This window comes from Saccostrea cucullata, unplaced genomic scaffold (genome assembly GCF_032062105.1).
Source record: "Saccostrea cucullata isolate Sc308-1 unplaced genomic scaffold, CSIRO_AGI_Scuc_v1 ctg5384, whole genome shotgun sequence".
NCBI lineage: Eukaryota > Metazoa > Mollusca > Bivalvia > Ostreida > Ostreidae > Saccostrea > Saccostrea cuccullata.
Window position 1 is genome coordinate 23,681 of NW_026936713.1, and position 12,037 is coordinate 35,717.

At 32.1% G+C, this 12,037-nt stretch overlaps 1 long non-coding RNA gene across 1 annotated transcript; it reads left to right on the forward strand.

Moving 5' to 3' along the window:
• Positions 1 to 9,710: 9,710 nt before the first annotated feature.
• On the forward strand, positions 9,711 to 11,351 carry LOC134246324 (uncharacterized). Its single transcript, XR_009987615.1, has 2 exons — positions 9,711 to 9,747; positions 11,096 to 11,351. It is a non-coding gene; the product is annotated as an uncharacterized LOC134246324 (long non-coding RNA).
• Positions 11,352 to 12,037: the final 686 nt, after the last annotated feature.

Genomic DNA, 12,037 nt, shown 5'->3' on the forward strand with positions numbered 1-12,037 from the left:
AAAGGTGAGGAAAACAAACAGTGATCGATCTCAAATAATTATAAACAATACAAATAAGAGATGAGGGCATAAACATGGACCCTGGAAATCATGGGGTGGGACCAAATGTCTATTTTAAATACTGTATGCAGAGAATTTTCGCTTAAATGTTGAGTTGAAGGCCACACGTATTTTTTCTTCTTTTCGCGCATAAGATTTTGCATAAATTCTGCTTTATATGAATACAAAAATAGAACAAAATGTACGAGAAGCGGTGTAAATTAGATGTGGATACTATAAAATTTCAGGGAAAATGAAATAAGATTGAGAAAACGAAAAGTTTTAATTTTAATATTCCATTTAACAAATAAAATCAGGAGCAGAGCAAACACAGACCTACAGTGAATCGGATGTATGACTAGGTGCTATGGAGAATGAACATTTCCTACCGACTGGTAACACCCGCCTTGTGATCCTTGTCAAGACTTGGAAATAACTGGAAAATCCGTCGATTATTCAGTGTTTAAATAATGATCTAACAGTTATTATGAAAAACGTCAGTAAGCATTTGACTTAATGATAGATTGTATTTGCTGATAAGTCCAACGTATCAACCATAGAACTTAAATTAGACTATAGAAATTCTTGTTTCATCAACTTGTTTGTTAATAGCTTTCCTCGTTTTAGAAATTGTTTATTTGTATAAAGCATGCTTTTGCGTATCGAATTAACTGTATATACGCCGTAAGGAGATGCAGAGTAAATTACTTGCACATGGGAGACATTACGGAAAGTTGACGATTGAAAGGTTAAATAAGTTATTACGTTCATCATAAAGCTTTATTCTTATGTTACAATTAAGAACATATTTATTTGAAGGAACCTTCATGTATGGAAAAATTAATTCGATCAGTAACGTTAAGAGTGGACTGATATACTGAGCAGACACTGATTTATCGCTATTATTAACAGCAAAATGGCATGAAAAAAAATCTGTAAACGATTTTGATATGTTTAATTATGCCCTGAATACAATACGGAAAGAACACCATACCAAATTCTCTTGTTGATTTTTTACAAACTGGAACACAGACAGTTTTCGTGATATTTTTTGCTGACTTTTCTATTTTTGCTCCTATAAGGAAGAACACTGAACTACAAGTAAAATTGTTTTAACTGATAGCGTAAAAAAAGAAAAAGAACTTTTTCTGTTCAAAACTTTTTTATTCTCAATTTCAATCTGTTTTAATCCTTGTAACCAAAAATGATAAAAATCAATTTAAGGATAACCGATCCTCAGCCAGGAAGGATAACTCCAAAAATGAATACTTTATTTGAAATGCATCAAAATGAAGCTTGAAAATGAAATTTTTTTCATGCAACAAATTTCATTTTATTCATCTTTATAAGATTCAGGATCTTTGGAAGTCTTAGAAAAGGTCTAACGAAAGTTGACATTTGTACCCTTTAAATGGGAAAAAAATTAATACAGTTTTAGAGAAATAAGATTTTCTTGAACCCAGCCCTACATACCAATGCTTATTTGCATGATATGAAATAAGAAGTGATTTGTGCTGTCTTGCAATGATAGCAAAAACTTTTTACACTATGTGTTGCAGAATACATGAAGGAAACAGAAGACAAAAAATACCGAATAAGAATGCTATTTCTCTGAAAATATTGACTGAATACCTATTGTTTTTTAACCTAAAATATATTTGTTGATCAATTTGCAGTTAGGAAATGTATTGCTGCATGATATTTCGATTCTTTTTTTTTTTTTTTTTTTTGGCAAAAATATTGGAGATTTGACAATTATCCTTATATAATATGATTATCTTTAATTTTAAACTTTAAAGAAATATTGTGGATAAATTTACATAAATTTGTGGATTTAGGGATATTTTTATGAGTATTTTTGATTACTTAACTGTTAATTTTATAACCTGAGGATCGTACTACCTTTAAAGCTAAAGAAATTAATATATAATTTTGCTTTGGGCATTTTCGTTTACACTTAAAAATATTTAGTTAACTTCTAACGCTTTTCAATTGCATTGAAATCAAACCAAATTATAGAAAAGTATACAATAAAACAGCTCTGGAAAATATAAAATCTTCCTTATTCGATATCTATATTTTTTTTTCACCAAGAATATGGGCTACAAAAGCTTAAGTAATACAAATATAAGGTATGTAGGAATAAGCTGCAAGTTTTTTATCGTACGCCTTTCAATTTAAAGTAAATTAATATTCCTAAAAGTGTTTAATAGAAACGACCTTAAGTTGCATTAAGACCATTATTAAATATAGAATATTCTTTTTCTTCGAACTTATCTGAAGTTAGCAATAGGTTTTAATCAAATCAACCCAAGTTGCACTCAGAATTCACAAAACAATGACAAAAATGTTTATCTTGGAATATAATGATGGAAAAAAATTAAAAGATCCCCATACATTGTATTTTTTGTATTTATGGACAGGCAGACATTTAAAATGAATTAAAAAAAATGCATTCAAACAAGAAGAAACTGTTGCTACCTATTTTAATCACTGAACTACTGTGAGTAAACTATATTATAGAATTGCTCCCAAAAGAGTTAATTAGAAATAATGAGAGTTTTTCAACACTTATATACATTTTACTAATTAAGACAATGAACAAAATTCATCAACGTCTAGTTTTTAATTTGACTTGTTCATCGAACGTTGTATCACTCTGATTTGAACTCATCACAATCTATGGTCAGTTTCATTTATCGAAGTACAATGTACTCATTATTTCAAGAGAAAAGATTTGTACATGACTGTCCTATTTTTGTATCTTAGTGTACCCTATCCCTTGGCAGCTGCGCATTCGGGCTTATATATTCCTCTTTTTCATCAGGAAACCAACCAGTAAGACAGTATCACATTGATAGTCTATTGGAAATCAAGGGAATTTTCCCACATCATTAAGGCCCATTTAGGACTTATCTACTGTGAAATCACATATTTTCGTGGGGGCAAATTTTCTTGGTATGAGGAAATATATTGGTTTATATATATAAAAAATTGCATTTCGTGGTGGATTAAAATTCGTGAGCCTCACTATACCTTGAAAATTACAAAAATTAAACCCCCATGAAAATAAGTGATTCCACAGTATTTCTTTCATGTACCTTGAAAGTATTTGATTAGACAAACTTGGCTTCTAATTCTAACTCCTAAAGAACACGATGTTGACCGCTGCTGCGCATTGAAAGACGCTATATTGTGTAGCGTCTGGTAATGAAGCTAGATGCATCTCGTATGTCGATGCACATTGCAATAAACTTAATTATAATGTCATTACTTTAATTTATATCAGCAAAGATTTATTCTAATACTTTAGGTCAAACTATTAATTATAACTGTCTGGTTTTAATTATTAAAGTGCCCTTTTAGGTCAATTTAAATTTCTAAGGCCTAATCCTGAGAGTCTCTAACATGAGATCCGGCAAGGTCAAGTCGTCAGAAGGAATCAGCCAGCTATCGAGGTCACAGCCTCCTTCTAATTGAACAGTAAATGAACAATTTTTAATGGGTTAGTACTGTAGCTTCCTGATCTTTTCCCAATTTTTCCCGATCAGCGAGCAAATACATTTAATGATTGAGTCAAATGTTGACCGACTTTTTTTTCATACCAATTTTTCGTTCATTTTTTATGCCCCCGTAAACGAAGTTTGAAAGCCGTAGACCTTACTCTCAAAAGTTATGGCCAAGGTTAAAGTTTTTTCATAAGTACGGAAATCTCCAAGTCAAGGTCAAAAAGTCAAAGTTGCCGGTTCTCAATGAAAGGTCTTTTTACTGAAATTACATTAATGAAGTATAAATGTCCTGGTATCTACTGTTCAAAAGATATGCCAAAGTAAAAGTAAAGAATTTGTGTGTAAAAGTGGGTCAAACTCCAAGGTCAAAAGTTCAAATTTGATGGTACTTGAAGAAATGTCTAATCACAAGGAATATACATGTGAAATATGAAAGTTATAGCTCCACTAAATCAAAAGTTATGGGCAATGTTAAAGTTTTTGCGGACAGACAGACAGACAGAAGGACGAACACGACAAAAACTATATATATTCTAGAAACTTTGTTTTCGGGAACATAAAAACAGGTAGATCTACAATTAACAAGATGTGTTTGTGAAACACTGATGCCCCCGCATGGCAAATAGCGAAGGTTAAGCTTTTAAAATGCAGATCAAATATGTTGGTACCAAAAGTAAGGCCTTTTCAAAAGAAATGCGAAATATAAAACGCTAGCTACACCTGTTCCAGGGTTATGACCAAGGTTAATATTTTATAAGATAGGATAACTTCGGGTCAAGGTTCAAGATTGTTGGTTTCTACTAAGCCACCCAAGCGACTTTTACAAATTGAATGAAAAGCAAACTCATTTCTTAATTTAAATTAAAAAAAAACTGGTATGAGAGGTTTGCTCGTAAGATTATAATAAGATAATAATTGAAAAGTGAAAATTCCGGCTCACTGAGTAATCTACCCGGTAAAGCCAGTACCATCAGCAATACTTTCAATAAAACCTTCTTTTACGTTCTGCACCGTTTATATTTAAATGCGTAATAAGAAAATAATATACACGCGTTGTTTCAACATGCCGCATCGTGACGTAAATTTGCAAGTTATCCGATAAAAAGCAATTTAAAATGAAGTGTTACTATCAAAATGAACTAAGTTAATTGTCTGTCTTCCAGCGATGAAAACATAATACAGGAATATATTCTATTAAAGTTCATGTATTTTGTGGAAGTATTGTAACTCAGCAATGTACATAAGAAAAATTCGACCATGATTGAAAAAAAAAACTTCCATTGTTGTAATAGTTCCTTTTCGGTTTTTGTCTTTTTGTGGTTTAAATATATTGTCATTGAGTCAGATGCTGACTGATGTTTTTCACACCATTATTTTTACACTTAAGGACGCTTTAAACACTGCACAGTAAGAGCTCTATTTATTGGGTTGTTTTATGCAGTTAAAGTGATCTGCCCTTAGGCCTAGATGTAAGATTAAAGAAATTGTTATTTACCGGTAATTACATGATTTATAACTGATTAAAATTTTTTAGCATTATATAAGACCAAGAGTAAGAAATTTAATCAATTATTTTCATTTATTTTCCCAATATAAGAAAATAACTGATTTCTGCTCACAAATAGTACATTGTCTTTGAACATTTTTCCTGCATAAATAAGACACGTACCCTATGTTCTAAATGAATGAAAAAGTCTCAATATGCATATCTTTATATGATATATTTGTCTCTGAGTCCAAAAAAAAAAACAGTTTCTGTTAATGTTTAGAGCTTCCTTAAATGACAAGGAGCACACGGCGGGTGCTCTGCTCACATATTTGTATTTATGGACTTTGATATTGAATCATGTTTGTTTTCTCCATATCCTTTATTATAGCTGAATTAATATTTTTAAGTAAATCCACGAATAAAGTCGGGATTGTTATAAACAGAATAAGGATGAGAATAATTTTTATTTGAAAATTTGAAAGTGAACTTCTTGAGAGATTACAATGTGAGATGCATTTTTCCTATTTAATTGTCATACATTTGTCATACATTTAACCTTTGTTGGAAGAATAAAAAATTTTGTAAAAAGAATTTTCATACTTATGTTTCCTTTTAAAACAACCCAAAATGTTATTAAAAATCAAAATGAGATGGTATGTAAATATTCAAAAATCTTTTATGCATGGAGGGAGGAGGAAAAGATCAGGATTCGTCCTGAAAAAATATAACTGAAATAATTTGTCTATTCCTGCAAAAGAGGTTGGAGAGAGTCACCAAGTGACCGAAGGCGTAGGACTGCAGCTATGAATATTTCATTACGTATGCTCATGATTTATAAAATTAGAATAGAGTTCCGCATGTCAACACAATTGGGTATCCTTGTACCCCTTTATGCCCTCATACTTACGTTGTTAGTAGTATATGGTTCTCTGGAAACCCACATAAACAACACAAAGTTTTGTAAAAACTGTAAATTCCATTTTGATGAAATACATTATATTTCTAGGTATTTGAGAGATATTTCATGGCGGATTCTAAGAATTTGTCAAGAGATCTTTGGGGATCACCAGGCGCGCTTTTGTCTTATCAAATCTCTTTACCAAATACCTTCCCATAACACATAGGAGGCAACTCATCTCTGAATACAGGATACACAATACAGATTGAAATACAGATTAAAATATTCAAGAGCATTTAATTTTTAAATTTCTAATAATGCCTGTACGAGCGTATGAGTATTTTCAAATCATATATAGGGAATTCCGAAATGGATATCCCTGAAAAATAGCGTGATTCACATTATGCTAAGTAAATTTCCCAGTAAAAGGGAACATTTACCTGCAGAATATTATAGCTCTCAGTTTCTAAATTTACTATGATGGATTATTTCCAGACTAAACTGCTGAATAATTGTGTACATGTTTGTATTCCCCTGTCAAGTATACCAAAAAAATATTTTTTTACGTTTACGCTACAACCAACGTTTATGTGATTGTCTATTAGACAATTTCGAATTTAAGTATAAATACCGTATTATGTTCATGTTCTAAGTATGTTGAACGATATCCAAAAAGATATCTCTCTTTCTCTCTCTCTTTCATTTTCTTTTTATAAACAGATGAAACAAGTAAAAAGAGGATTCATAGATTATTATAACAGTCATAATGTTAATTAAATTCTAAATCAAAATCAATCGACATAAATATTATGAAAAAAAGATGTCAATTTTCCATGGAAAACTTAGCCGTATTATTAAGAAGTCAAATGATAGTCAAGCACTCATTATTCTTTATAACCTTGAAGTACGAAGCAAATAAGAGTTTTTAGTGTATAATTACTTTATTTATAATGTCCTGTCAAAGGATGTAGAACGTAAACTTTGTATTTATAATTCTGTTTATATTGATTCTTATTGAACATATATAATAAAAAGCATCTTGTCTATAATTGAATGAATTTTTTGTTGAAGTTTTAATGATTTGACAAAAAATTGAGAATATGCATCCAATATCAATATCCATTGTGTTTCGAATTTACATTAAAGCTTAATTTTCAAGATCGTTTATCTTATACGAAAACGTATAATCACTTACTATTTATATAAATCATACAACAAAAATGTATGTGTCAATAGTTTTGTCAACACAATTCTTGGAATTTTTTTTTCAGGATGGCTGACTTACCTGACTAATCCCCAGTGAAAGTATATAAAAAATGATAATTTCATGATTGAATAGTTCGATTTGATCGATACAAAGACCTTGTCAACAAATACATTTCATCAATGAGATAAATGCTGACTGATTTTTTTCATACTAATTGTTAATTCATTATTTATACACTGAATTGACAACGGATTTTGCAGTTATTTCCCGATCCTGACAATGAGCACACTGCGGGTGTGACCGGTTGGCACGGGATGCTCACTTCTCCGTGGCATCTGATCCCACCTCTAATGTTTCGGATGTCCGTGTTTGCTCTGATCCTATTTTGTATTGTTTTATGGAGTTTTGATCTTGAATACTGTACGTTATCTCCATGTGGTTTCTTTTGATATATTATATATTTAGACACTAGATCTCTTAAATTTTGTTTCACAATAAGGGTCATTCATTCGTAACATTCACGAAAGCTCAGTCGGTAGAGCGCTCGCTCCATGATCGGGGGGTCTTGAGTTCGTATCTCGGCCGCGACTGCTATAAGTCGATGAAAATGGGTACCAACTGTTCCTTTGCCATACCTTTGAAGTGAAAGTTGCGGGTCAGCGGCAGGCTAAAGATCCCTCACTGCTCAATGGCCCTGAGTACCGAGTAAAGGTCAAAATTTGAAGCCCTTCATCAGCATACGGTGACGTCTTCATATGAGTGAAAAATTCTCGAGAGGGACGTTAAACAATATACAATCAATCATTCATTTGCAAGTGCAGTCCTTAACAATACGTTTTCCTTCCTTGTGTAATTTGTTTGTTTACCTGTTTTATATTTAACGAACCTCTTGAGAAATAAATTTTCACTCACATGGAGACGCAACCGCTTGCTACTGGAGAGCTGCAAATTTTGACCTATACTCGGCACTCAGGGCCATTGCGCAGAGAGGGATCTTTTTCTTACCAGCATCTACTTGATAGCTCAATGTTAAATATTTACATCCACTGAATATTTTCTCCATTATTTATTAAGTAAAACAAATTTGTTTTCAACGAATGAGTATACTCTCTGTACAAGTTTCTTAAGCAATAACATTTGCCTCAATTCAATGTGAAATAACGTACAACAATGCAATAATATATAGTTTTTAATAATCAACCTGACACAATGTAGTACTTACATTGATTATTTATTTATATAGAGGAAAATAAAACAAACATGATTTTGTACACGTTTATTTTAATATATTGGCGATTGTTGGTCGTGGCTTAAAGCAGCAAAGGGGTGCCAAGCAGGGCGACCCCAAACAATTTCAACAAGCAGCAACAAAAATCAAGCAAAATATTACATGTACATGTACTTATAATAAGCAAAACAATGGCCGTTCCGGGTATACCGCAAACGGTAATTAACCTTACAATTAAATTTTATGTACATGTACGAGGGTTGTCCCGTAAAATCGTGGACAAAGCGTTTTTCTCGAAATGTAATGGACGCACTAAGCTGAAATTTTCAGTAAATGTTTATTCATCATATTTAAGTGTATCATAATGTTTTTGATAATTTATATACAAAAATAAAGATTTTATTCTGCTTGAAGGTGCACAGGGTACGGTCCTACGGCGCACGGTAAAAATAACAAGGTTGTATTAGAGAATATACAAGTATTAATTCGTAATAAATTTTTTCAATACATAAGATTAGGATGAAAATTATCCTAATTCGAATCCTTAATCAATTCTGTCGTCTTTTTGAAAATTTCAAGCTATTTGGTTAAATTTTGGCTGTTTCCCGAGCATTGGAAATGGAAAAGTTGTATACACAATACACGAAAAATGGTGACGTTTTATGACGTTACGGCGCACCGGAGAGCAGTTCAGGTAGATTAGGATGTTTTAATGACACTTTAAAAGACTTTAAATGAATACGGAAAAACGAAAATATGAAAAATATCACCAGATTTTAGTATACAAATAAAATGGACGTTTTCTTAGCGAAGTCTTTTTGATTGAGTCCCCAGATAGTACAAAACATGCGGACAGACTGCCATTTTAATAGTAAAAGACGCTGTCACTGTCGACCGTCGATATGAGATTCTCATTTAGTTGACTGATAGTGAGAATACTGTCCGTAACTTGCTCATAAATATTCAGAAGATCACATGAGTGTGCCACATTGGTTCCTTAACTGGTAATAAACACTCACCTGTGTAAATCAATAAAATTTCTAAATTTAAGTGGGGCTTATCCAACTTTATTTTAGCAAACATGAAGCGTGACGCTGTTTTGGACACGTCGACGTTATCATCCGTGCGCCGTAGGGCGCTACAGTACATAACATAAAATATCACAATTTGTTTATTTATGCACATATCTATTTGAAATTTGCTATGTATATCTATAATATATGTACTAAAAAGTAGTGAAACTTTCAGAACGCAGTGATGATTATTTTTCAAACTAGACAACTTGTCCACGATTTAACGGGACAACCCTCGTATTTTAAATAAACTTTACAAGTTTATATGTAGGTAGTTATCGTTCCGGGTTATCAAACCGCGAACGTTACACTGTAAAAAATGCACTTAGAAAATAAACACTTCCGTTACGTGTTTTTACCTAAACATGTATAAGATTGTGTTTAACGGCTAAACACTTAGGTCTAAACGTGTGTTATATCTAAATGATGTTAAGATTTAACATATGTTTAGATATAAGTGTTTAGAAATTGAACACTTCTCTGTGAAGTGCAGAGTTATCTTCCCGGAAATGACGCATATAAATTCGAATGATAAATAGAGCGGTTATCGAAACAAAGAAAATTCCAATGTAAGCTAAAGAAGATGGATTAAAGGAAGTGCATGCTAATCAAAGTGACAATCATGAAGAGGTTGTGAAATGCATTTAAAATTCAACATTACTAGGATAAAGGGTATGTTTACTATTATTCTTATTTTACATAAATTGACCACGATGGGCTATGTAGATATACATGCGGTTAACATGTAGTTGTAGATCAAGATTTCCTTCGGTTATATTTTGCATTCCTGAAATCTAGAAAGGAGTACATTATATAGAATGTCATTAATAATATCTATATCGGTATCAGTACTATATAGTGGCTAAATGAGGTTCAATAAAAGTAGCACGATAATAGCTATCAAACATATAAAAATTTTTATACAACTCCAGCCAGTGAGGACCATATTTTAATAAAATTTGAATTTCTTTCTTACAGGATGTGGTCAACATCGAACTTGGAAGCAAAAATACACGTATCAGAGGAACTGCTGCCATCTCCAAGTCCGCAATATGACATGCCATCGTTCTCAAATTTTTTCAGCACTTCTTACTTTCTAGAGGAAACTGAATTTTGTGAAGTATGCTGTTCGTTATAGCTTTGAACAACCCAAAAACATTCTTAAAGTATGGAAGAGGATTACTTACTGACGGTCACGGATGAAAACAAATTATGCGTGTGTTGCTCAGTGAAAGAATTGCTGGAAGTTAAACTTGATACAGACATGAGGAATAACTGCTTGCTAAGCTGATTAAAATTAAAACCAGCGTGTAAAAATATATATTTAAACATATATGTATATTTGATTTAAAATTCTTTATAATAAATCCATGTTTGAATGTTCATTGAATAAAATTTAAAATGTAAACAATTGTTATATTTTCAGTTTTCTTGCAGGAAGACAATGAAAACATCCAGGTGTTTAATTTGTAAACATGTATCATGATATGTTTTGTAAAGTGTTTAAAGTCTAAACATGTAAGTGTTTAGGCTCTAAACACTTTCCGTTACATGTAATGAAATTCAATGTGTTTAGAATTTCAATGCATCAAAAAAAGTGTGACAAGAAAGTGCTTAGGAAAGTGTCTATCATCTAAACACATTTTTTACAGTGTACTTAAGATATTTTAGCAAGCAAAGCACTGTCCATGACATTTGGTGAAAACAGTATACATTTTGCACAGCAATTGAGTTTGTTTCAATCAATCAAAGCAGACCAATTCATGAATTTGTTGAAAGCAGCACATATTTTCACAGTAAATGAGTTTGTTTTAAGCAGCAGCATCACAATGAATTATAGCATCAGTTGAATGGCTCGGCGCAAACTGAATCTTGAGACGACAAGGGGAAAAACAAATTGTAATTCAATGGAATGTCAATGTCTTCAAGAACTTTTCGAGCGAGGATAAACATGCACTCAAAATTACAGCATACAAGGTCAGCCCCATGGAATGCCACGACGAGGATCTTCCAAGTGTAGTCAATGTTCCAGTCAATCCTGAAAAGATAGAGAAAACCCCAACAGCAGACAAAGACTTCTTATATAATTATTTAATATCAAGCTGTATATTCACCCATAATTCTAAAATATGGGATGGGATGGGTTGGGATTTAAGAAGCAATCGTGATTGAAAGCATATTTTTTGAAAATTCTGTCTTCTACAAAATTCGTATACCTTTCGTTCTTAGGATCCAGGGCAAAGAGGGGGAATTTGAGATATCCCGAACCCGATCTAATTTATAGCTAACCCAACTCAAATAGCAATAACAAAGTTTTCCTCATAAAATAAAGGCATCTATTCTTTAATTAATAGATGCTATTATTTATATAGAGGAAAATAAAACAAACATGATTTTGTACACGTTTATTTTAATAAATTGGCGATTGTTGGTCGTGGCTTAAAGCAGCAAAGGGGTGCCAAGCAGAGCGACCCCAAACAATTTCAACAAGCAGCAACAACAATAAAGCAAAATATTACATGTACATGTACTTATAATAAGCAAAACAATGGCCGTTCCGGGTATACCGCAAACGGTAATTAACCTTACAATTA